The sequence below is a fragment of the Adiantum capillus-veneris genome, chromosome 11, assembly GCF_014529385.1.
Source record: "Adiantum capillus-veneris isolate H3 chromosome 11, ASM1452938v2, whole genome shotgun sequence".
NCBI lineage: Eukaryota > Viridiplantae > Streptophyta > Polypodiopsida > Polypodiales > Pteridaceae > Adiantum > Adiantum capillus-veneris.
In genome coordinates, this window is record NC_140941.1 from 77,171,793 (window position 1) to 77,199,025 (window position 27,233).

The window sequence follows — 27,233 nt, forward strand, 5'->3', positions numbered from 1 at the left end:
AAATAACCATCAGCATCACATTATCGGTATATGCACCGGTATAGTCACCATCAAAACACGCAATGGAACACATGCCCATATTTGTGCTCCAATAGACGTCAAAAATTAATTTCTCCATACTAACGTCTATATTGAGAGGTGCATTAGGGCAAAACCTGCAAAAAAGAAATTGGGCAGAGAGGGTTGGGAACTGATGTTGCATGTACTATAGTAGCACGAAACATTCCTTTCTGTCCAAAGGAAGAGTGCACAAGCAACCGCACTCCACCTAGAGGAATCCCAATCCTCAAGCGAGTACTTCCGAAGCGGACAAGAAACCGAGCGAGCATAAGCAATGAAAAAGATTAGATCAAGATCTCAAGAGTCACTCTATAGAGGATAGTGTAGCAAAGTAACCATGTTGCATCTCAAATAATCTCAAACAAAAGAGCCATACTCTTCCTTTAATGTGTTCACACACACACATTCATACACATTCATATCCTTGCTTCAGAACCATCTTGCTGAGCATATTCCAAAACTCTACTTGTGCAAACTTATTCACCATGGTAAATTCACATGTTGCAATTTTCATAAGTTCGTGCACAAATAGATCAAAAGATGGTAACTCAAATGCCACATGTCCATCATAATGCATAGGTAGCTCTTGAACTTGAATGATATCCATTGCTTGCTTGAGTGCCATGTGTAGGCTGCTTTGTGAAGGCATTGCATGTAGTATACCAACTACTTTGGAGGGACCATCGGACTATTCCTAGTGTGTCCTTCATTCCAATGCCTTGTGTGCTTTCAATAGGAATGCAAACCTTCTAGAATTGACATTGGCCATGATTGAGAAGCAAGATTTGTTCACCACTAGCAAGTTCAATAGCCTTTATTGTCACCTTCTCTCCCATTAGAGCTAATGGATGCAAATTGAATGCATTATTTATTCATAACGTTGTATCACAAAAGATATAGAAAGTGCATACATGCTATTGTCAAACATAAGAACAATCTTGTGGCCACATTGTCGTCCATATATGGTTATGTACCTAGCCATGGTTGAGTTCCACAAAAGTGGGCCTGACTCTGCCATTGAGCAGCGAGCTCTACATGGAAGGGGTCTGCATGCTCTCAACCAATCTAGCCAATTATACTCTCTCTATCTCTCTCTCTCCTCTCAGACTCAGCGTCACCTCTATAAGTCACTCACAATGCTTGAAAAAACCTAGCTGGTTTAGTGTAACCCCACCTACAAATCTTGAGATTTACCTCTAAATTTTATAGTTGAAGGTGAGAAAACCTCCAAAATTTGAAAAACTTTAGTGTAAATTGGTATTAAAACCTTCAGATTTAGTCAGTTTACCTCTATTGTTTCTAACGTGTAGGTTTGACAAGTTTCTAGAAAAAAGGATTTTTCGAGCACTGGTCACTCACTCTCAGCAGCCAAGTTTAGTGAATTTTCAGTGTCGTGTCTCTTGTTCACTCGTAGGGCTTCTCTCTGCCACACACTTTCAGTCTCACAAGCAAGTGAGTCTCTCTCTCTCTCTCTCTCTCTCTCTCTCTCTCTCTCTCTCTCTCTCTCTCTCTCTCTCTCTCTCTCTCTCTCTCTCTCTCTCTCTCTCTCTCTCTCTCTCTCTCTCGGAAAAAACTTTAGAAAGACATTTCAAAAACATCAGATACAAGCCCGTCCAAAAGACTCAAAAGTCCCTCAACGCCCATCTTATTGATGGCTTCAACCATAGTGGCAATGCTCGTAGCATGTGTCTTCTAAGAGTTCTATCATAGAAGTCAAAATTCATGAGCCTTCTTCCTCTCTTGGCTTAAGCACTAATTAGACACCTCTTCACTTCCTAACAACAGGAACATTGGTACACTAATTCTGGTTCTGCATATCCTCCTTGCGTCTTATAAACCTCTGTGGTGGCTCCCTAACTCTTCTTGTTGTGTGGGATCTTACACGGACAATGTGAGAGTGAATGGCGCATAAAACACAGTACTGTATTTTGGCATAAAGCTTGGGAAGTGTGTACCCATTATAAACGAAAGCATCATGCACATCTCACAGAGCAGCTTGTTCAACAATATTACTTACAAGAAATCGCTGGATAGCCTTGTCCTTGGGCACACATCACCCACAGTTGTAGCTCTTGATGGGGTTGGTGTGGCCTCTTCCATGCTTGTTACGTCCACCGTTGTGGCGCTTGACCGTCTTCGTCGTGGAGATCTAGCTAGGTATGCGGTGCCTCCCTCACAGAAGCTTGTGATGTTAAGGTAAGTCACAATGTGGGAATTATTGTGAAAATTCATCCAAAACTTCTTGTGAATTATAGCTAGGTGGAATCTAGCGAGCTAGGCCTGCAGGTCGTGCCACCATGACCTCATGCCCCTTCTCACAGCTGCCGCCATGGCCCTTGCCCTGGTTGCCTCCATGGTTGTTGTTATAGCCGCCCTTGCCACCATAGCTGCCTTGCCACCTTGACCGCCATGCTGATCATAACCACCGCTACCCTTGCCGCCATAGTGGCCCTTGTCCCCACCCGTTGCCAGATCAGGTGCCGCAGAGCGTAGAAAGGGGTTGATCTTCCTGCGATGGAGACAAAGCAGGCACCCCCTTCTCTTCCCAGCCAAGAATGCACTGCAAAACATCCTCCTGAGAGGAACTTACCGTGCTTTCTCTCACAAGGGATTCATATATGGGTCTGCCATCGCTGGGTTATACCTGGCATGCTGAGTGTCTGGTGAGGTCAACTCCAAGGGCCATTGCAGGCCGAAACCTGGCTCTCTCTCTTCTCCCGCATCCTCTTCATCGCTACTACTGCGTTCGCGAGGCTCACCACCCCATCACCAAAAGCATGGCAAGAAGCAACAGTGTCAGACCCTTGTTGCTAGTGAATACCTTGCTAGAGGTGGCACAAATGCAAGTGATGGATTCTCTCTCTCTCTCTCTCTCTCTCTCTCTCTCTCTCTCTCTCTCTCTCTCTCTCTCTCTCTCTCTCTCTCTCTCTCTCTCTCTCTCTCTCTCTCTCTCTCTCTCTCTCTCTCTCTCTCTCTCTCTCTCTCTCTCTCTCTCTCTCTCTCTCTCTCTCTCTCTCTCTCTCTCTCTCTCTCTCTCTCTCAAAGACCGCACGTCGACACGTGCTCTTTGAGAGAGTTGAATTTATTTTTGGCGAGAGAGAGAGAAAGTCTCTCTCAGCATACGCAGGGCAAGTGGGCACTCACGAGTAGCCATGGCAAATCATAAGAGGTCACCACCCCATCACCAAAAGAATGGCAAGAAGCAGCACTGCCAGACCCTTGTTGCTAGTGAATACCTTGCTAGAGGTGGCACAAATGCAAGTGATGGATTCTCTCTCTCTCTCTCAAAGACCACGGGCGGGCGGGCGCTCTTTGAGAGAGTTGAATTTTTTTTTGGGGAGAGAGAGAGAGTCTCTCTCAGCATACGTGGGGCAAGCGGGCACTCACGAGCAGCCATGGCGAATCATAAGAGGTTGACGAGTAGGCGGACATGATCACTGAAGCGCGCGAAAAAAGTGTCATTCTTTGCACTCTTACATCTACAAGAACACGCCATCATAACCCACAATAAGCATGACACATTTCAGTTGTACGTATGCAGCACCCCCCAACCTCACAAGGCACGACAAAGAAAAAGGTTGCGAGAGTGCATTGACCTATCTTTTTTTGAAACCATACTTCTTATGTTCATAGAACAGATCAGTTTTGGCACTGCCAAGGTTCACAATTTTGGGGCAACCATCTCTATCCTTGTCTTGTTGGGTGCACTCTTTGCAGTAGTAAGCATCATAAATTCCGGCACCTCACAGATGATGCAGTGCCCTTGGAAGGAGCCATAATTTCACTCATCGCACACTCAAACCAGAGTATAGGGGTGCACGTATAAATTGCTAATCACGCACTGACTCCCATGTTTGCTGCTGAGAGGAGGAAAAGGATGGAGGCAATAGTCTGCCTGTGGGGTTGAGGGTATTCAAAGAAGCGATGCTTGCAAGGGAGAGCACTCGGAAATTGAGTTTTCTTCGTGAGCAAGGACCTGAGGGTGAGGTCACAAACATGGGACATTGCAGAGATGGTTGGGCTCTGCGGATAGCGAGTAATGGTGGGACCCAGACAGTGCAGCGCCACCTGTGATGTGCCAGGATTCTGGCTGGTGAGTGCGGTGATTCCCACGGCAGCCTCATCACCCACATTCAGCTAAAAGTGGATGAGGCCCTTGGGGAAGAGGAAGAGGTCGCCCTGCACGATAGTCTTGGCAAAGAGCTTGTTCTCGGTGGTGACAAATCCGACATAGAGAGATCCCTTCTCTATGAAGAGCAGTTCAGAGGGGCGCGGATGGATGTGTGGAGGGTTGAGGCCGCTCATCGCGTAGTCGATCCTGGCCATGGACACTCGGAAGGTGTTGAGTCCTGGGAATTTGGCCACATTGGGCAGCATCACCAACGCGCCCATCTTGCTACTGATGTTTCCCGGCTTGCTGATGACTGTGGAGGAGAAGTCATCCACTATCTGCAAATCGGCCGCCTTGCACACAAACCCGTTCACCTTCACCATTCAGTTCAAATCCGCGACACATATGTCCTACAACGGCTCTGCAGCCCCTCCCCGCATGCTCACCACCGCTGCGCCCACCGCAAGCAGTGAGAGGAGCGTAAGCGACAGCGCATCAAATCTCTCCATGCGGGCAACTTCTTAATCGAGTGGGGTGTGGCTTTGACATCACTTCTTGGCTCTACCTACTATGCCAGCTCTGGGCGCCATCCCACTCTATTAAAGCAGGCCTAAACATTCCCGATATTCTCGGGCTTCCCCTTCGCATGCTCCATACCATCATTGCAAAACCATAACCATAACCTATGTGCCATACCATAACCTTTACATGATTGCCATACTTATTGCAAAACCATAACCATAACCTGATTGTCATACCATAATCATATTCGTAAACGAAATGTAAAACCATAAACATAAGCATGAAACTTTACATGTACAATTGTATCAAGAAGACCACAGCTACAAACAAAAACATATATGGAGGATGTCACCCTCATGGTAATGCCTCCCAGTTGACGGCCTCTCCCTCCTCCTACAGCTAGGTCAAAAGGGCTACCATTCCATGCTTCTACCCATACTTCTCCTCTCAGCGTGTCGGAGGGTGCTTCACAGCAGCTTCCTCCAATAAGATAAATCTTCAAATAAAATATACATTTGTGACAATTTAAAGCATATGTAGGATACTTACAAACCCATGCCAAAGTGTGTCGTAGCCTCCACTCCCCATATGTGATGCTCCAATAGACTCTGAACGTGCTCTGGCTGCATCTCTCTACTGCTGAAATCTCTCAGGATTGTCTTGTGTCTCTTATGCAATCCCCGCCCACTGCTCTACGTCCAACCATGCTGGCTTTGGATTGTCATCCATGTACATGTCTCTTGCCTCTGAATGATGGTGTGACATTGTGGCAATTACCACGCCCAAAATCCAGTCCTTTGAGATTGGATCATATCCCTCTATCAGCCTATACTCTCTGTGAATGGCCTTGCCGATGTAATTTTTCCTTTCATCATCTTGTTTATCCCAAATATCCTTCACAAAGTGGCCAGATTGAATTGTATAGAGCTGTCAAATCCTTTATCGCATGGTCTTTTCAACCCTATCAGCCACAATAGCCTCATCCTTGCTCTTGTACACCTTGCTAGGATCATGCTCGTTTGATCCCCAAGTAGGAAATCTCTCATCTTCTATGAGAGATGATGCACCAAAGGTGTTTATCTCAATCTGTACTTTTGCATCTTCATCATCAAAATCCACTTCTTCGTCGCTCTCTATATCAACTTCAATATTTGAAAGCTCATTTCTAGGTTCAGGCATCCGTCGGCCGTGCACTTTGTTCATGAATCTCTTCGACCTCAACTTCCAATCCTTCACACGCTTGCTTGTTTCATGCAGAAACTTGAACAACTTAGAGGGACTGTGGTTTAGACAGATATGTTTTATCATTTTCTCTCCATACTAGATCTATTCTGAACACAACTTGTTCACAATGCTATGGAAGTACGAACGTATTCTGCATTTTTTCCCACACTTGCCTAGAGTTTACTTGAATCAATCCACTTTTATTTTTGCACACAGTTGCATTAGGCCGGTGGTAATAACTTTGAACCACTTGACATCAAAGATAAAAATATCAAACTTCCTAAAGCTAATCTTCAAGATGTCTTGGATGTAGCCAAAGTATTCAAGCTGGCTAGTCTCTGTGTTCCCATCTCTGGTACTACTCCTTCTTTCTTGGATGAAGCTTGCCCTAACACCACTATCAAAGGTAGCCCTTTGTTTGTCTATCCGTTTCACTCTAAAGTGTCTCCCATGTGACCACAAAGATCCATATTTGTGATACTGCAGCCACAAAATTGAAATAAACTTAAAAGTTACTAAAGTAATAAGATCATGTGGATCTCGAAAAGGAAGTTGTGAAAATTTTCATGCTAATTTCAACCCCTTTACATCTCTTCTCTGTTGTAATCAACACTCCCTTCCTCTTTGCCTCTGAGATTGTCGCATCTAACCACCACCGAGTTGGAAATTCATGCAATTTTTGAAGATGATCTAGAAAAGGAAGGATTCTAGTGGCACATTTGCGCTTGAATTGCACGCAATCTGTCAAGAATTGTTGCTTTTTTCCTTCGTACCTCTCTAGCCACTTTTGCATAATGTTTAAGTTGAGAAGGCCAAATCTCATAACCTTTTCTTGCATTGTGATATCCATCTTCCTAATGATGCCTTGTCCCTGCAGTCAGACCCTCTCAGATTGATGTTGATCCCAATAGTCCACATTTGGGGCATCTCTAGATCAATTGAGACAAAAAATTCACTAATGAGAACAAGAGACTCTTGTACAGGCCATCCTTTGGCCATTCTATCCTCGGGGCGAGCTCTTTGACGAATGAACCCCTTTAAAGTCTTCATGAATCTCTCCAAGAAGAACATCCACCTGCTATGGACTACCCTAGAAATTGAAACTTCATCGACCACATGGACAAATAGATGCATTTGGATATGGTAATAATCTTTGTTTCAAAGTACTTCTCCACCATACACACTGCTTCAATGGCATTTAAGTATTCTACATTGATGCTCTCTTTTCTTATCTCTTTTGAATTGATCTAGCTTACCAACTCACCAATTTGATAGATTCTTCTTCTAATGTCATCTATTAGACAATCCTTTATGGCAATTCATAAGATAAACTATCAAAATTTGTGCCAATTGTGGGACTACCACTAAGATTGTCATCTCTAGTAAAAGAAATTTTTTAAACATCGCATTGGCACCCAGTGGGAGTCTTGAATGAAGATATAGTTTTCTTCACTTGTTGCTCTTTTGCACGACTCAAAACCCATGGACCTTTTGGTATAGCAAACTTTCCATTGGGTTAAGTTGAGGCCACATCTTTGGCATTCAACCCCCACAGCCTGTAGGTCATCTCTTTGGGACTTGCTCTCCCTTTTTCGAGTGATGGTTTTCCATATTATCTCCACCACATTCTTGAAGATGTGCATTGGTTCGAGCAGATGATTAATCGGTAGGTCACTCCAATATGGGTGGCATGAAATCTCCCCTCTCCAGTCACATGCTTTTTCAATTGCTCACTTTTAGTGGATGCATGTCATGTTTGCATATGTTTGGTCCACGTAGCTCATGTCCTTCAGGAAAAAATCTACCATGCTCCTTGTAAATTGTCTTGCTCAAATGATCAGAGCGGAGGAAGCCAAGTCGAGGACCACATTTCCGACATGCATGATTGCCCGAGTAACTAAAGCCTGAAAACATCATAAATTAAAATATAAAAGCATTGGCATAGCCAAGAATAGCATGTATGTGAGGGTTTCAAAGATACTGACCTGACACTCACCGAAGCCTGGCCAATTGTGCATGGTCCACATGAGAATGCCTTGCACATACACATTTTATTGTCCAATTGGTTGGGACATATCAACCACATCGATTGCTGTCCACAAGATTTGGAGCTCTTCTATAAGTGGTGCCAGATAGATGTCCATGTTCTTTGCTTTGTACTTTCCTAGGACGATTAGTGACAACAACAGACAACCCTTCTTGATAGCTAACCATGGTGGAAGATTATAATTAACCAAGAAAATAGTCCATGTGCTCCATGACGAACTCCGTAATCCAAATGGGTTTACTTTGTCCATTGACATACCAAAATCGATACATCGAGGATCATCCTTAAATGTAGGCCATCTTTCCTCTATGTGCTTCCATGCATGAGAGTCAGCAGGTACCCGCATCACATCATCTTTCGATCTAGTATTTGAGTGTCATGTCATCCAAGTGGCCATAGACTTGCACTTGAACATGCTCTTTATTTTTGGAATGATAGGAAAGTGTCGAAGGACCTTTGCAGGGATAAATTTTCCTTGTGTGTCCTCTCTATACCTATTTGATCCACAATGGAGACACTGTTCCAAATTTTCATACTCATTGCAAAAGAGTATACAATCATCAAGGCATGCATGTATTTTGTGATATCCAAGCCCAAGTTAGTAAGAATTTTTTTAGCGGCTAGACATATAGGGACATGTGATTGCCTTTTGGCAAGATTTTCTCATTGAGCAACCTGCCATTACATCAACAAGTGAACACAACGATCATATTATTGAACAGTAATTTGCGCTTTGGCATGCTTAGGATACAACATATTTACCTGAAAATCTCTATGACGGAGGCATTAGACCACCCATAGACAGATTGCAAATTAAGCATTGCCAAAGTGGTATGGAGAGTTGACATTTTCACACCATTGTAAAGATGCATATGTGCAAGATTTTGTATCATCTCATCCTCTTTATTGTTGCTATCATGCCGTCAATATGGATGGGATGACTAAGGTTGTCACATTCTAGGTTTTTAATGATGGGATCTATGTCCACGAACGCAACATCTGCTCCATCTCTACATCTTAAAATATGGAGTCTGGTATTGGTGGGGTGGACTCGATTGATGGCTATTTGTTTGAAAATTGTCTTCTCTGGGATGAAGTTAGAGAAATATCTACTTGCATAGGTTGATCTACTACCTCCAGACCATGAGATCGATAACGTAGGTCCTGTAGTTGCTCTATGGGAAAGAGACCATTATTGTGTATGTGATGATCGCAGCTTTTTCTTTTTTGAAAGACCTGATGCTTGCAATGCGCACAAGGACATGCCATCCTTTATCTACCAATGATGCAACAAATAAAGAAATAACTCTTGTTATAAGTACACACCACTAAGTACATGACAACCTCACATTCTCTAGTCATGCCCGATTCCCGCACACCTCGGTCTAGAGGTGCACGAAGATCAGGACCACAGGATAATAATCTCCTCTTTATTGGTCAATGAGTATATATTAGGGTTTTTGAAGTCTGTGTGCGCTATAGAAGTCCGATTGCGTTATTTTACTTTATTTTTTGTAGAATTCCATTTATATTTTTTAAGTACACAAGTCATTTTTGAAGATTGTTGCATTTTTGAAGACTGTTTGCAATTTTTCTACCATTTGCTACTAGCTCTAACAACCTCACATTCCTAGCCTTGTCCGATCTTCGCACACCTCGATCTAGAGGTGTAGGGAGATCACGACCATCGGGTAATAATCTCATCTTTTTAGTCATTGCCTATATATTAGGGTTTGACATACCTCTGTTTGCGCTTTTGAACTCTGTGTGCGCGCGCTATTGAAGTTTGATTGCAATATTTTATATTTTTGTCGAAGTCCGTTTGCATTTTTGAAGTACGTCACAGGTCACTTTTGAAGACTGTTGCATTTCTCAAGTCCATTTGTGGTTTTTCTACCATTTGTCGCTAGATCTAACAACCTCACATTCTCTAGCCATGCCCGATCTTCTCACACCTCGGTCTAGAGGTGCACGAAGAACAGGACCATCGGGTAATAATCTCGTCTTTATTGGTCAATGCCTATATATTAGGGTGGTTTGACATAAGTCTATTTTTTAAATTTGTTATCATTTTTGAAGTCTGTGTGTGCTATTGAAGTCTGATTGTGTTATTTTACTTCGTTTGTCAAAGTCCTTTTGTGGCTAATACTGAGCGGCTAGCACTAAGCAACTAGCCCTAAGAGTGTAGCCTTTAATGGCCTAAATATGGAGTAGTCCCTTCCTGAGTGGTAAGCGACTAAATACGTAAGTGGTAACCTTTATGGGAGAAGCCCTAATAATTGTTTGAATATCGATAAAACCTACATGACTAGCCCTAAGTCGTTGAGTAGTGACAAAATAACAAAACTAGCCAAGTTGTGTGTTGGATTAAGCAGACTCGGCTTAACGATTCAATATGTAAGCGTCTAGGCACTCTAATAAAGCAGCTAACCTTCATCGATCTAAATGCGAACCAATCCTAAGCGATGAAACCACATATTACTTGAACGGTTAGTGTTAAAGTACTGAACCTAATTAAGCAAATAGCCTACGATAAGTCACATGAATTACAAAAAGAACAATATAATTTTCTAATTTCTAAACTTATTTACACAAAAACAACAAAACTAATTATAAAATAGCATAAAACAAAATAAATATTTCTTTTAATGATAAAATGTCATTATCTTTCTTAGTTAATGATTATTTTTAATTAATATTATTTATAAAATAATATTTATTTATTTTTGAATTGAAAAATGTGTATGTGCGTCGTATATAGTGTGTTTATATTGTTTAGTGTGCATTTTTATTTACTTGCATGCATGTTTATGTGAATGTGTGTGTGTGTGTATGTGTGTATGTTACAAATAAAAATTTTAGAGCACTCACATGCGGCCTATTTGAGCAAGAAACAATTAGAAAAATCTCTTCAAACCTGCAAACACACACACACACACACACAAAAGTGCACAAATCTACAAGGAAACTTGGAAAGAAGCTTACCTTGTTGATGAGGATCGAGCAGCCTACGAGTGAAAATCTCAACTTTGGCAAGTCGTGCGGCAACAGATTTGAAGCAAGTGAGGAGGAGGAGGGCAAGAGACGAAGGGAAGAAAGGAGTGAAATGTGCATGGAAAACCCACAATTCTATTTTTGCAAATTAAATATGTCGGTATAGGTACCGGTATGTGCACAGATACAGGCGGCTATATGCACGCCGGTATACACATCGATATACACACCAAAAAGTGCACTCGTATAAGCATCGTCAATTCAAAAATTAATTAATTTTTTAACTTGATCTCCCTCAAGATTTACCTACACATATACCGATGCTCGCCATTGACATTAGTAATCTGACGTCACAATTTAAGCAACCTCTTGTAGTGGCATGAGATGCCTGATAACTAAGGTGCATGCTTAAACCTAGGCATGTGCTTGAAGTCAAACCTAATCCCTACAAGGAGGGGGCGATCCCTTGAAGCTAGGGGAATGAGAGAGAGAGAGAGAGAGAGAGAGAGAGAGAGAGAGAGAGAGAGAGAGAGAGAGAGAGAGAGAGAGAGAGAGCATACTCTTAATAACCATATGATTGATGACTAGGTGCTTAAGCAAGTAGGGGGCCAAGCTGCTTGGGCTTGAAAGTCAACATGCAAGCCTACAAAGGAGGGGGCGAGCCATGCAATTAGGGGAGGTGGTTGAATGAATTCTCTCTCTCCCAAAGGGCACCCTTTGCTCAAGAGGCAAAAGGGAGACATGTCAAGCCCCTAGCTAGGTTGCCCTCAAGGAGTGTTCAAAGCCTATTGGTTGATCCTTAGAGAGGTCCAATGAGGATATAGATAATCAAATTAATTGATTAGGCATTTATCAAGCCCTCTCTCAAAAAGAGGAAAGGAGGACATTTTTCCAAAGACTACCTCTATTGCTTGACTTGACCCAGTGTTGTGATGGGCTACGCTTGAGAGAGCCAATGAGCGCAAAGCATGAGCTAGAATGAGGGGTCGACGGAAGCAACTAAGGGGCTTGCTTGCAATATATACTCGCCCACACACACACACACTCTTGGCTATGGAATGCAAATCCAACCAAGATCCATGCTCCAATGCTTAAGCTTGCCATCTTCTTCATCATTATTATGACATTATGCTATGCTTTGCAAGAAGGGTGATGAGAAGTGAGGAGCTATCTTTTTCTTGTATGTTACTTCTTCTTCCTCTTCCCTACCCTCATTCCTCGCTAACCTTGAGAGAGAACAATCTTTTATCAATCATACAAAGAGGGATTTTTTCCTTCAAGAGATTCAATACTTAGGTCATACTATCTCTCGGGATGGTATCCGCATGGATCCATCTAAGTTAGAGGTAATAACGGCATGGCCTTATCCAAGGAATCTACATGAGCTATGAAGCTTTATTGGTATGTGTGCATATTATAGATGCTTCATAGTAGCAAAATTCTCTCAAATAACATGACCATTACAAAGAAGAACATTAAGTACTCATGGACTACTAAAGAGAAAAATGCTTTTGACAAGCTCAAAGAGAATCTTACCTCCCAACCAGTGCTTATGCTTTTGGATCTCTCAAAGCCATTTGAGGTCCAATGTGATGCTTGTGGTGATTGCCTTGGAGTAGTCTTGCTTCAAGCAGGGCATGCCATAGCATATGAGAGCCGAAGGCTCAATGCCGATGAACGGGTCCTGGGCATATATGAAAAAGATATTTTCGTTGTTCTACATGTCCTAGACACATGCAAGCACTATCTATTAGGGATTCCATTTATTTTGCAAACGGACCACCAAAGTCTCAAGTATTTCATGACACAAATTACCAAGATTTCCGACAAACAAATGAGGTGGGAAAATTTTCTTTTGCAATTTTATTTTCATTTTGCTCACATTGTTGGTAAGCATAATCAAGTGGCCGATACACTTGCACGATGACCAAGAGTTAATGCGGTGTCTATAGAAACTCACAATGATCTATCTTCTATGATAGATGAGTATTCTATTGAACCCAACTTTCGAGACATAATGTCATCCCTTGCATTGGGGAAGAAAGAAGAACCATTCGCCTTGTAGGATGGTTATCTACTCCATGGCAATAGGCTATGTGTTACCCACTCCCTTTGTAAAAAAGGTCATGTATGAATCCCATGCTCCTCCCTATGCGGGATATGGAGGCGCATTCAACCTACTCTCCGAGGAGTAGAGATGTACTTCTATTGGCCTACCATAAAAGTAGACATACAAGAGTATGTTTCAAAATGTGTGATATGCCAAAAAACCAAGTATGATAGAGGGAAGCAATCTAGATTACTCCATCCATTTTCAATTCCTAATTCACCATGGGAGAGTATATCCATGGATTTTACCTTTGGATTACCCAAGTCTATCCATGGGAATACGAGAATATCGACAGGTTTAGCAAGCAAGCATACTTTATTCCTGTCAAAATGCATTAGGAAGAGAATGGGGTCTAGGAGGGCCTCTTTATTTGGCAGTTTAAGGAAGTCAAAGCTTTCCTATTAAGAAAGTAATCAAGGGACAACTTTTGAATTCACACAGGCAAAACAGCTAGTTTATTTGAATTCAAATTTCCCCCCCAAAATGGAATTTAAAATCTAGCAGGTAAAACCATATCATGTAGCATATCTATGGAAAGAGCTCGACGTGTAGATTGCAGATCTATAGTCTCCATTCAAATTGGAGATCATATGCGGGAGTTATGAAAGGCCAAAAATCATGAAATCTTCCACCTCTTTTGTGGGGGGGGAAGTACATTCTTTGACCACTCTTACACATCTCTTACACACCCACCATTCTTGCACACATGGTGTACAAATATTTGTCAAAATGTTAATCCCCTGCATAAGGTCATTAAGTATAAAGAGGCCCTCCCACACACCATCCTCTTCTTGATGACTATTAAGACACGCCAAATGGCAATAGTCTTCATATCTCAAATTTTTAAACAACATGGATTTCCAACATCCATTGTATTAGATAGACATCCTAGAATGACCAATAATTTTTGCAAAGGTCTCTTTGAAAATCTAGGTACAAGATTGAATTTCTCCTCGGCCTATCACCCACAAACAGATAGCCAAAGTGAGATAGCCAATCTTATGATACTTGATCTACTAAAGACTTATGTTATAGAAGTAGATCAATGCTCACAATGGTAAGAGTACTTACCCCTTCTAGAGTATACGTACAATAATATTGACCATAGTACTACGGGAAAGGCACCTTTTGAAATCATCTAGAGGGAAGACCTAAAAGTCCCTTGCTACTTAAAGTACATGGGAAGATCTTCGTTGCCAATGAGTATAGCCATGACCTACACGAATCTTTATAAAAGATTAAAGAGGCTATATCCATCTCTCAACAAAGGAAAAAAGTTTCTACTGACAAGCACAGAAGGGCTTTCACATTCAAAGAAAATTATTGGGTCTTACTTAAGTTTCCCAAGGCTTGATTGAGGCAAACAATGAGCAAACATCTTCTGGTCCATCAAAACTATTATGCTAAACTCGCAGAAAGATACTATGGTCCTTTTCAAATCTTGAAGCCAATCAATGACATGGCTTATCAACTCACATTGTGAGCGGGATGAAAACACACACAGCGCCTCTATAACGACCCGACACACACTCTTGGAATGATACACACACACACACTATGGGGCACAACTCGGCTTACACAACCAGTCTGTGGCCGAGACAGGGAACACACCTCTGGAGTGAGAGGAGAGAGACTATCCACTTGCCCACTCCACACAGACACACACACACACCCACACACACACACACACACCCAAAAAACTCAGCTCAAAAGAGGAGAATTTCTGATGTTTAGATACAAATGAGCTTCGGCCAACACCAATGGGGCAACAGCTCACACAATATGGGTAAAAGATACCAGATACAATCACAAACTAGAGCAGAAACTTCGCTCATAGGAGAAACTTACACAGAAAAACAGCAGGAAAAGATTGAGGAATTTGGAAAAATTGACAGCGCCATCGCGTCCGGAATGGCCCAAAACCCCAGTCTACAATGTCAAAGTGCTCAAATCCGACCTCGGATGAGCAGTTTACGGTCAAAACAAGCTCCAAAATGAGCAAAAACACACTTGCGGCTGTTCCTCCTCTCTTCTCCACGTTTTTTCTGGTCTTCTCTCTATTTTTTCAGTTCCCACACTTAGCTTTATTACTTGGGCACCCTTGGCCTTTTAGATGACCTCAAACGGACCCCGAACAGGCCAAAAACTGACCTCGCAGTGCATAGTTGTCACCTTTTTGCATCATTCGCACACCTGGCACTCAGCTTTTTTTCAATAATGCATCTTGTCACCACGTGAAGTGGCCCCAAAAAGTGGTCCTAATGATGACCTTTCTGCATAACTCTCACAAGAAAACACCCACGTTGTGTCCGTCCTCATCCGCGTGCAAATATTGACCTCGTTCGCCCTCTGAAGCCACTAGATGCCATCTGACGCACCTGCTGACCTCATGTCGTCGATCCGCGGATAGCTTCCTCGAGAAGTTTTAGGCGCTATAAACTCATTATTGTAGAAAAAACATACTGGTACTGGGGATAGTGAAAATCGATGCACTATGTACATGTTGTCCTACCTGTACACATGTGGGCCCCACGTAACCACCTGGCTATGGAAATTGGGCAATCCTTTATTCGATGCACCATGCATGTGTATGTACATATGCGCAATCTCTTGCTCCAAAAAACTCCTGACATAATTTGCCCATCCCCTAGCCTGCTAGATCATTCATGATCAGCAGCAGCAAAAAGAGATATGAGACTCGCCGCATCACAGGTCTCCTCATCCCTCATCAACACTTCTTGATCCACATACAGCTCATCCTACTCGACCATCATCAACCTGGCATGATACAATTTAAGACGCAATCCATTTACCCTTGACTTATGTAGAAACCCATCCAGGTTAGCCAGCTAATATGTGCCATTTGGAAAACACTCCACTACCTTGAAAGGGCCTTCCCACTTAATTTGAAACTTCTTTTGGAAGGTGTTGTCCAGCTTACTGTTGTAGCGCAAAACCAAGTTATGTTTCTTGATACCCTTACTTTTGACCTTTTCATTTATCTTTGCCAAAGCCTTATCCTGCATCTGCCCATAATGCTCCAATGCGCTCATCCTATCCAACTGGACCTCTTGTAACTGCAAGAGCCTCTCTTTGAATGCATCACTAGGCGGCCCAAGCAACTTCTCTAACATTTTGACCGCAGGCAACTCTACCTCCACAGGCAATAGTGCTTCTTTTCCATACACCAAATGAAATGGAGTAAACCCTGTACCTGTCTTCACCGAAGTACGGTAAGCCCATAATGCACTAGGCAATTCCAAATCCCAATTCTTTCCTTGGTGCTCTGTCACTTTAGAAAGAATTTGTACCAACTCACCATTGAATCTTTCATTTAAGGAGTGGTATGCTGGTGCCTAATCTTCATCTTTGTACATAAGAAGTCTAGCAGTTTAGCTCTAAATCCTGGCCCCTTATCTGAAAGTAGCTCTAATGGCACCCCAAACTTGCAACATATTTCATCATACACAAATTTTTCCACATCCTTTGCAGTGATCTATTTTACAGCTATAGCCTCTGCCCATCTAGAAAGATAGTCCACTGCCGTCAAAATATAGATTTTGCCCCTGCTTGTGATAGGTAACGGGCCTATTGCATCAATCCCCCACTTTTCAAACACATCAAACGCCATAATGGTTTTTCGTAGCTCTGGCTTCAACACTCTCTTACCAAATGCTTGACACCTATTGCAAGACCTACACCAATGGTGAACATCCTTGTGCAAACTAGGCCATACATACCCCTCTTGCAAAATCTTATGCAAGGTGATCTTTAGAGCAAAATGGCCACCACATGCACCTTCGTGATTCTCTTCCAACACTTTGTAAAGCTCCTCCTGCCAAGGTACACGTCTCAACACGAGATCAGCCCCTTTCATGTATAAGACATCACCAATCAATTTGTACCTGTATGCTCTACGCACAAAGCCATACTTCTTAGACTTCTGAATCTCCTCTTCTTAGCCATACTCCTCTTCTTGAGCCAAACTTTCCCGGCCATGATAAAGAGGTAAAGTGGTCCTCAACACGAATAGCTCCCCAATCATGCCTTGAGCTGCTTCATGTGCCTCTCCATTTAGAGCACGTTCAATGTGTCTGATGCTCCATGCTTCAAACTTTTTTAACAGGCCTTTAATTCTGAAGCACATTTCCTTCAATGAGGTGTTCTTGCTCTTCCACACACCCAGCACTTGCTTCACCACTAACAAGGCATCACCTTTTATGCTCAACCTTCGAACCCCATACTTCAAACAAATGTGTAATCCGGCTTCCAATGTAGCGTATTCAGCCTCATTGTTACTATGAGCATCCAATTTGAACCCTCTCTTGCATACTAGCTTCCCCTCTGGATCATAAAGTGCTATACCCCCTGAAGCTGCATCGTGGCTCTTTCTGTATGAACCATCAAAGAACAACACATGTGCATTGCTGATCTGTGGCACTTCTTCAACTACCTTTCTCACCACCTCTTCCTTAACAATAAGGGGATTCTCCTTGTAGGTCAACAAATCAGCTAGGGTAGCCCTTGTACTATCTTCCACTAGAAAAGAGAACTCAAACTCTTGCAGCTCAGTGACCCATTTCTTCACCACATTTGACAAGTTAGTAAAATTAGTTAACTGTGGCAAAAAGGCATAACTCGTCAAGAAAACAAAAGGCCGTGGTAGCAAGTAATGACGAAATCGTCGACAAGCAAATATTACACTAGCCATCACTAGCTCTACTTCCGATAACTTTCTCTCCGCTACCAACTTCACTCGGCTTGCACAATACACTGGCCTCATATAATGGCTGCCCTTCCCCTTTTGCAATAGCATGGCTCCAATGGCATCATCCCCTACTGATGGATTTACATAAAAAACTTTCTCCCAATCAGGAGCCTACATGGCTGACAACCTCCCTAACACCTCTTTCACCTCTTGAAACACTTCTTCACCCTTGTCATCCCATTGCAATGGATCATGCTTTGCCACTTGCTGTAATGGATAAAGAAGCTGCGAAGACAATGGAATAAACCATGCCATGTACTTCACTTTGTGTATAAAGGTTTCCAATTGCTTCGTACTCGTAGGTGATGGAAGAAGAATAATAGACTTAACCTTGTCTGGATCAGCCTCAATGCCATTTTCTGACACCATGTGGCCCAATAACTTCACCCTTGGCTATGCTAGATGACATTTCTTTGGATTTAGTTGTCCTCCACATTCATCATATCGAGCCAATACCATCTGCAGCTTCTCATGGTGATCAGCCCTACTGCTATAGACACAGAAGTCATCCATAAAAGCTTTAACACAACTACCAATGAATGGTTCCAACACCCAATTTGCTCTCTCTTGATAGAAGGAAGGTCCATTGGACAACCCAAATGGCAATACTGTGTAGCAATAGCAGCCCCATGGCGTAATAAAAGTTGTCTTTGTGCGGTCTTTAAGAGCAATCTTCAATTGAAAATAGCCTGAAAAACCATCACACACACTGTACCTCTCATAACCTGCCACTGAATCCAAGATCTGATCAATGAATGGAAGAGGATATGGGTTCTTCTTAGTGGCTGCATTTAAGGGTTTAAAATCCACACAAATTCTTCACTTCCCATCCTTCTTTGGACTGACTACAACTGGACTCACCCATTCTGTGGTCTCTACTGGAACTATGAACCCTGCCTTCAATAACTTGTCCACCTCTACCCGCAAGGATTCCATTTGCTCTTGAACCATCCTTCTTAGCCTTTGTCGCACTGGCTTAGCACCTTCTTTCAGCTCTATATGCATCTCTTCGCCCTTGAACCCTCTGATCTCTTCATATGAAGTAATGAACAAATCAGGAAAACTAGCCAGCATATGCAAAAATATATCCTTCTCCATAGCTGAGAGGTCTCCACTAATCATTTGCGTCATTAATTCCTGCTTCTTTGACAACTCAACCTTGGTTTGCATCAGCCCTTCAATCACTTCATAAGGCCCTTCACTTTCATCTTCAACCTCATTCGCAAATGCAACTAAACCAATCTCCTGGATTTCTTTGTCCATCAAAAGAAATGCAACATCAGCATCCTCATCACTGCTGGTAGTGCTATCACTGTCCTCATCTGTCACCGTGGAAGAGTCTTCATCACTAGACTCATCCTCATCTTCATAAAGCTCCTCTAATCGTTTCCTTGTGTCCATATTATAAAGCTTCTTGGTACCTGTCTTTCCATAGAGGCTAATCGTACCATGTCGCCAATCTTGAACAGCTCCCACTGCACGTAACCATGGTCTTCCCAGTATAATAGGATATGCTCCCAACCCTGCTGGCATCACATGAAAATCAACCACTGCCTTTGCATCATATGCCTCCACTTCTAAGCTCTTTACAACACCCAAACATTTTACTTTTTGATGGTTTGCCAATCTGATCAGAAACCCTGACACCCCAGCCACTGTGAGACCCATCTTCTCAACGCATGAGTGTATTATGACGCATATGTGGGCTCCACCATCCACATAACCTTGTCCCAAATTTTTCGTTTATGCCACACATCTATTATTGGACAAATGTCTGGTAGCTCATCCATTGCCAACACCTTCACTGAACCTCTCTCTGGCTCTTTCTCCATTGGGTTAACCATCCTCTTCCACTATCGCTTTAGCTTAGGCACCATCTCTATAAGCTGCCCAAAAGTAACATCTGCCTTCCTGCTCGTCAGATCCTCCTTCAAGTCATAGCTTAATTGCCCATCCCCTCACGTGCAAGAACCCAAAACTTTTCACTACCCAATCCCCAGAAACTTCAATGGAGCTCAACTTTAGATAAGGACAAACAAATGCACATCAAATGAGTTTTCATAGTTAATCATCGGAATTACAACAGGCAAAGGACATTCCAGGATCTCTCTCAATCTTCTTGGCCCAAACATAAAGACTATGCGCTGCTGGAAAAATATCTTCCTGGACACATGAACATTAATCTGAATTCTTTGAGTTAAATGACAAGGAGTGAACTGAGGGCCATTTTGATCATCCATTAAAGCCAACCATGAAGCTCCCAAGAAAGCACACCTGTCTTATCCTCTGATTTTGCCAAAATTTCAGTAGCATAACAGCATAAAATGGCTCAAAAGACCAAAAGACCAGCCATCATAACTTGGAAAAATTTTGACAGAGTTTCCCCAGAAGTAGAGCAATGAGAACCCAAAATATAGACTGTATCTGTATGCATAAATTGCCAACAATAGAACCCGAGCATCAAATAGGACTCACTAGTACATAGCCTATGGCGAGGTCACAAAAAGGGTGCTCCAGCTACCTGTATCACCGAAAGGATCTCTACATTTGAGAATCCCCCAGCTCAATAAAAACCTCACGCTATCGACCCTCACACGAAGGCTAATGCAAATCGCGTATAGTCAAGTCTCAGAAATGACTATCTTCCAGACCAAGTCTCAGAAATGGCTAGGACTGCCAAATACAACCACGTATGGCTCCACAAATGCGTACAATGGCAGTTTCCACAAGTAACGTACAATCCAACAGACAATGCGCTCAAATAGGCGCCAAGTGATGCATACCCACAACCACTGTAAGTGACATCACTGCTAGTATATCACTGTACTCCAGCTACCTGTACTTGTGTGAATCACTTGTACCTGTACTTGTCCCTGTCCCTGTAACCTGTAACATGTAACCTGTAATCTGCAACCTGCAACCTGTAATCCCGAAGCTCGAAGCTCGAAGCTCGAACCAGAAGGTACTCGAAGAAGATCCTCCGTGGGGGCACCAAAAGAATGTGCATGGGATGAAAACACACACAGCGCCTCTATAACGACCCGACACACACTCTTGGAATGATACACACACACACTATGGGGCACCGCTCGGCTTACACAACCAGCCTGGCCGAGACAAGGAACACACCTCTGGAGTGAGAGGAGAGAGACTATCCACTTGCCCACTCCACACAGACACACACACACACCCAAAAAACTCAGCTCAAAAGAGGAGAATTTCTGATGTTTAGATACAAATGAGCTTGGGCCAACACCAATGGGGCAAACAGCTCACACAATATGGGTAAAAGATACCAGATACAATCACAAACTAGAGCAGAAACTTCGCTCATAGGAGAAACTTACACAGAAAAACAGCAGGAAAAGAGTGAGGAATTTGGCAAAATGGACAGCGCCATCGCGTCTGGAATGGCCCAAAACCCCAGTCTATAATGTCAAAGTGCTCAAATCCGACTTCGGATGAGCAGTTTACGGTCAAAACAAGCTCCAAAATGAGCAAAAACACACTTGCGGCTGTTCCTCCTCTCTTCTCCACGTTTTTTCTGATCTTCTCTCTGTTTTTTCAGTTCCCACACTTAGCTTTATTACTTGGGCACCCTTGGCCTTTTAGATGACCTCAAACGGACCCCGAACAGGCCAAAAACTAACCTCGCAGTGCATAGTTGTCACCTTTTTGCATCATTCGCACACCTGGCACTCAGCTTTTTTCCAATAATGCATCTCCCCACCACGTGAAGTGGCCCCAAAAAGTGGTCCTAATGATGACCTTTTTGCATAACTCTCACAAGAAAACACCCACGTTGTGTCCGTCCTCATCCGCGTGCAAATATTGACCTCGTTCGCCCTCCTGAAGCCACTAGATGCCATCTGACGCACCTGCTGACCTCATGTCGTCGATCCGCGGATAGCTTCCTCGAGAATTTTTAGGCGCTATAAACTCATTATTGTAGAAACAACATACTGGTACTGGTGATAGTGAAAATCGCTGCACTATGTACATGCTGTCCTACCTGTACACATGTGGGTCCCACGTAACCACCTGGCTATGGAAATTGGGCAATCCTTTATTCGATGCACCATGCATGTGTATGTACATATGCACAATCTCTTGCTCCAAAAAACTCCTGACAACGTTGACCAACCATTGGGCTCATACACAATTATTTTCATGTGAGCCTACTCAAGCCCTACAAAGGAGAGCCACCAAGAGAGCCAATTATTGAAGATCCTCTAGAAATCAAAGACCAAGAAGAGGTGCTACAACCCAAAGCTATCCTTCGGCATGAGGACAAGGTACTATGACATGGTAAGATTATCCGACGGTATATTATTAAGTACAAAAATTATCCTTTTAAAGATGCTAGATGGATGCAAGGAATACAGCTTAAGGATAGTATGAACCTCTTCAATGCTTAAAATGCTACATTAGAGTAAGCAAGTGTACATGATTCTTTTAAATGATCAATGTTTTTTGTCTTATAAGAATAATTCTTTTTCTTGTGCACAAATTTAAGTAGTATGCATGCTTAGACTCATGTTTGTGATGATGATGTCTCTCAAACACCAAGTAGAATTTGTCACTCTACTTTGGGACAATGAAATGCACTCAAGAGCAAACATGCTTGTGGTAGCTAAGTCTCCCAAGCCCCAAATGGATTATTCATCCATCTTTGAATGATGTCGTAGGGTAAAAAGGGATCCTCTACCCGCTAAGAAACATCAACTAATGACTAAGGCTTTATTTCTTCTACCTCATAGTCAAGGACGACTATGGTTTCAACAAAGAGGTAATGTCATAATATCTAATATCTAACCAACCCCATATGATTTTCTCATATTAAACTAATCATTTAAATGTGGGAGAGTAAATGGGAACAAGGGTTAGAATATAGACATGTGCTTATGTATCTATGTCAACATGGGGACAGAGTCAAAGGGTCCAAATGAGAGATGGTCTATCAAAGAGAAAAGCTAGAATGGAGCTTAAAGAACTTAGGGTTAGCTTCATCAAAGACCTCCAAAAGTTAGTGCTAAAAGTACTTAGACCTGAGGTTAAAGCTAGGCATATGCTTGAGGTGGTTGATGATTAAAATTCATGAGATGCTTAATAACTAAGATGCATGCTTCAACCTAGGCATGTGCTTGAAGTCAAACTTAACCCCCACAAAGGGGGGCAAGCCCTTGAAGCTAGGGGCATGAGAGAGAGGGAGCCCATACTCTTATTAACCATATGCTTGATGACTAGGTGCTTAAGCATGTAGGGGGCCAAGTTTCTTGGGCTTGAAAGTCAACATGCAAGCCTACAAAGGAGGGGGCGATCCATGCAAGTAGTGGAGGTGGTTGGACGACTTCTCTCTCTCCCAAAGGGCTCCCCTTGCTCAAGAGGCAAAACGGACACATGTCAAGCCCCTAACTAGGTTGCCCTCAACGAGTGTCCAAAGCCTATTGGTTGATCCTTAGAGAGGTTTAATGAGGATTTAGCTAATTAATTTCCTTGATTAGGCATTTATCAAGCCCTCTCTCTCAAAGAGGAAAGGAGGACACTTGTCCAAAGACTACCTCTACCGCTTGACTTGACCTATGCTTGTGATTGGATAGGCTTGAGAGGGCCAATGAGCACAAAACATGAGCTAGAATGAGGGGTCTAACCAAGCATCTAGGAGGCTTGCTTGCAAGATATACTCACACACACACACACACACACACTCATTATGTTAAGTGCAAGAGCTCCATCTCCTTCTCCAAGCTTGTTGAGAAGTTGAGAGCCTACACCAACACTCTTGGCCATGAATTGAAATCCAACAAAGATACATGCTCCAATGCTTAAGCTTGTCATCTTCTCATCATTATTCTGATATTATGCTATGCTATGCAAGAAGGGTGATGATAAGTGAGGAGCTATCTTTTTCTTGTATATTACTTCTTCTTCCTCTTCCCTACCCTCATTCCCCGCTATCATTTTCTTGTATGTTACTTCCTCTTCCCTACCCTCATTCCCTGCTAGCTCTCTCCACTGACTGAGGCCGGGGATGTTTAATGATTTTACAAAGTTTATGTTATGCTCATGATGCACGAAGCTTTCCATATTCATTGCATCACCTAGGTCACAATAAACACAAAAATTTTGTTGTACCAAGTCTCTTTTTATGGGAGAATCTATGATACAAAAGCCTATTGGAGGCGGTATCGGCGCAACATAAAATCTGGTCCTCAACTATTGTTATGTTCTCCTATTCTCTCTCTTACAAAAGTATTGTCCATGCCAAGTTAATTAATTATAATGGTTATGTTGCTACCACTAAGTAAATTCACCCTCTATATGTTCTCAAAGTAGTCTCATGAAAATGCTCACTCTAATTCTCTTAATTCCGCTATTCTCAAAGTTCATAGTCCATTTTCATTATAGTGTTCTTTTTGCTACAGGTACTATTGTCTTACGTGCTTGCACATCCAAGCCGTTTACATTTCTCCTTGGTCGTTTTGGTGTAGCCTCAATAATGAATGTTGGAGACTCCTCACCTACTTGCATGCCGAGTCTTTTGCGACACTACAATTCTTACACCCCCTCATGCAACTAGTCGTTACGCATAGCATTTAGCGCATTAATTTTTAAATGCAATAGTAACCCTTGATCAAGGATCAACCCAATCAACTAGGAAATAATTGTTTACAAATACACACAAAAGCTTAAAGTGTGTAGCACTGAGAGAGACGTGGCAATGCAATTGAATGTCTCTCTTGCTCCTTTCACTACCAACTCTTGAGCCCTACATGCGGTTGAAACAACAGGTGATCCTATCTTTCTTGTCGTTGCTAGACTTTATCCACTATATTTAGGCAAGATTCACGACTATTTTTGTAGTATTCTGATCAAGAATTCAAATTGTGATGCCATTATCATCTCTTGCTCAAGCCCATTCCTATTGCTTCCATGTTGGTTGATAGTCAATGGGCCCCCACACATTTCAAGCACTGCCTACATTTCTCTTGAGCCTCAAGACGGTGCTATGATTCCTCATGCTACTTCTACCACTAACATCGCATTCACAGTTGAAAACTCTCAAAAGTTTAAAATGTTTCAACAAGCTTGTTCATTTTAGTCATTTTTTGGTTACTCTGAGTGCTAAGTCACATTTCAATCACATCATGAGTCCCCAATAGAACCATCATACGTTTCCAAGATTCTCTTGTGTATGCAAATAAGTGACAAAATCATGAGGCCTACGGATGATGGTGATATCACTACAAGACATGGCTTCATTACTGACGTTGTGAGCGGGATAGAAACACACACAACGCCTCTATAATGACCCAACACACACTCTTTGGGATGATACACACATACACACTATAGGGCACCACTCGGCTTACACAACCCACCTGGTCGAGATAGGGAACACACCGATGGAGTGAGAGGAGAGAGACTATCCATTTGCCCACTCCACACAAAGAGAGAGACACACACACACCCCACAAACAAAGCTCAAAAGAGGAGAATTTATGATGTTTAGATACAATTGAGCTTGGCCCAACACCAATGGGGCAAATAGCTCACACAATATGAGTAAAATATGCCAGATACAATCACAAATTGGAGCAGCAGCTTCGCTCATAGGAGAAACTTACACAGCTAAAATAGCAGAAAAAATTGAGGAATTTGGCAAAATGGACAGTGCCATCACGTCCAGAACGGCCCAAAACCCCAGTTTACAATGTCAAAGTGCTCAAATCCGACCTCAGATGAGCAGTTTATGGCCAAAACAGGCTCGAAAAACAACAAAAACTCACTTGCAGCTGTTTCTCCTCTTCTCTCCACATTTTTTATGGTCCTCTCTCAGGTTTTTCAGTTCCCACACTTAGCTTTATTACTTGGCACCTTTGGCCTTTTAGTTGACCTCAAACGGACCCCGAAAAGGCCAAAAATTGGCCACGCAGTGCATTTTTGTTACCTTTTTGCATCATCCGCACACCTGGCACATGAAGTGGCCCCCAAATACAATTCTCACGATAACCTTTCTGCATAATTACCACAAGAAAACACCCATGTTGTGTCCGTACTTATCCACGTGCAAATATTGACCCCATTCGACCTCCTGACACCACTAGATGCCATATGACGCACCTGCTTACCTCATGTCATCGGCCCATGGATAGATTCCTCAAAAAGTTTTACGTGCTACCAACTCCTCATTATTATAGAAAAAAACACACTAGTACTGGTGATAGTGAAAATCGATGCACTATGTACATGTTGTCCTACCTGTACACATGTGGGCCCCACGTAACCACCTGGCTCTGGAAAATGGGCAATTATTTATTCGATGCACCATGCATGTGCATATACATATACGCAATCCCTTGCTCCAAAAAACTCCTAACATAGTTTGCCCATCCCCTAGCCTTCTAGATCATTCATGATCAGCAGCAACAAAAAGAGATATGAGACTGGCCGCGTCACAAGTCTCCTCATCCCTCACAAACATTACTTGCTCCACAGACAGCTCATCTTGCTCCACCATCATTAACCTGACATGATATAATTTAAGATGCAATCCATTTACCCTTGACTTATGTAGAATCCCATCCAAGTTAGCCAGCTGATATGTACCATGCAAAAAACACTCCACTACCTTGAAAGGGCCTTCCCACTTAATTTGAAACTCCTTTTGGAAGGTGTTGTCCAACTTACTCTTGTAACACAAAACCAAATCATGCTTCTTGGTACCTTTACTTTTGACCTTTTCATTTATCTTTGCCAAAGCCTTGTCTTGCATCTGCCCATAATGTTCCAATGCGCACATCCTATCCAATTGAACCTCTTGTAATTGTAAGAGCCTCTCTTTGAATGCATCACTAGGCGGCCCAAGAAACTTATCTAGCATCTTTACTGCAGGCAGCTCTACCTCCACAGGCAATAGTGCTTCCTTTCCATATACCAAATGAAATGGAGTAAACTCTGTACCTGTCTTCACTGAAGCACGGTAAGCCCATAATGCACTAGGCAATTCCAAATCCCAATTCTTTCCTTGGTGCTCTGTCACTTTCAAAAGAATTTGTACCAACTCATGATTGAATCTTTCATTTAAGCCAGTACACTACGGGTAATAAGGAGTGGTATATTGGTGCCTAATCTTCATCTTTGCGCATAAAAAATCTAGCAGTTTAGCTCTAAATCCTGGCCCCTTATCTGAAAGTAGCTCCAATGGCACCCCAAACTTGCAACATATTTCATCATACACAAATTTTGCCACATCCTTTGCAGTGATTTGTTTTACTGCTATAGCCTCTGCCCATCTAGAGAGATAGTCCACTGCAGTCAAAATATAGCTTTTGCCCCTGCTTGTGATAGGTAACGGGCCTATTGCATCAATCCCCCACTTTTCAAACACATCAAA

General features: G+C 42.5%; 2 pseudogenes; both read right to left on the minus strand.

The window, feature by feature from the left end:
* Positions 1 to 2,326: 2,326 nt before the first annotated feature.
* On the minus strand, positions 2,327 to 3,849 carry LOC147447482 (uncharacterized; annotated as a pseudogene).
* Positions 3,850 to 3,894: 45 nt separating this feature from the next.
* Positions 3,895 to 4,680, minus strand: LOC147447483 (putative germin-like protein 2-3; annotated as a pseudogene).
* Positions 4,681 to 27,233: the final 22,553 nt, after the last annotated feature.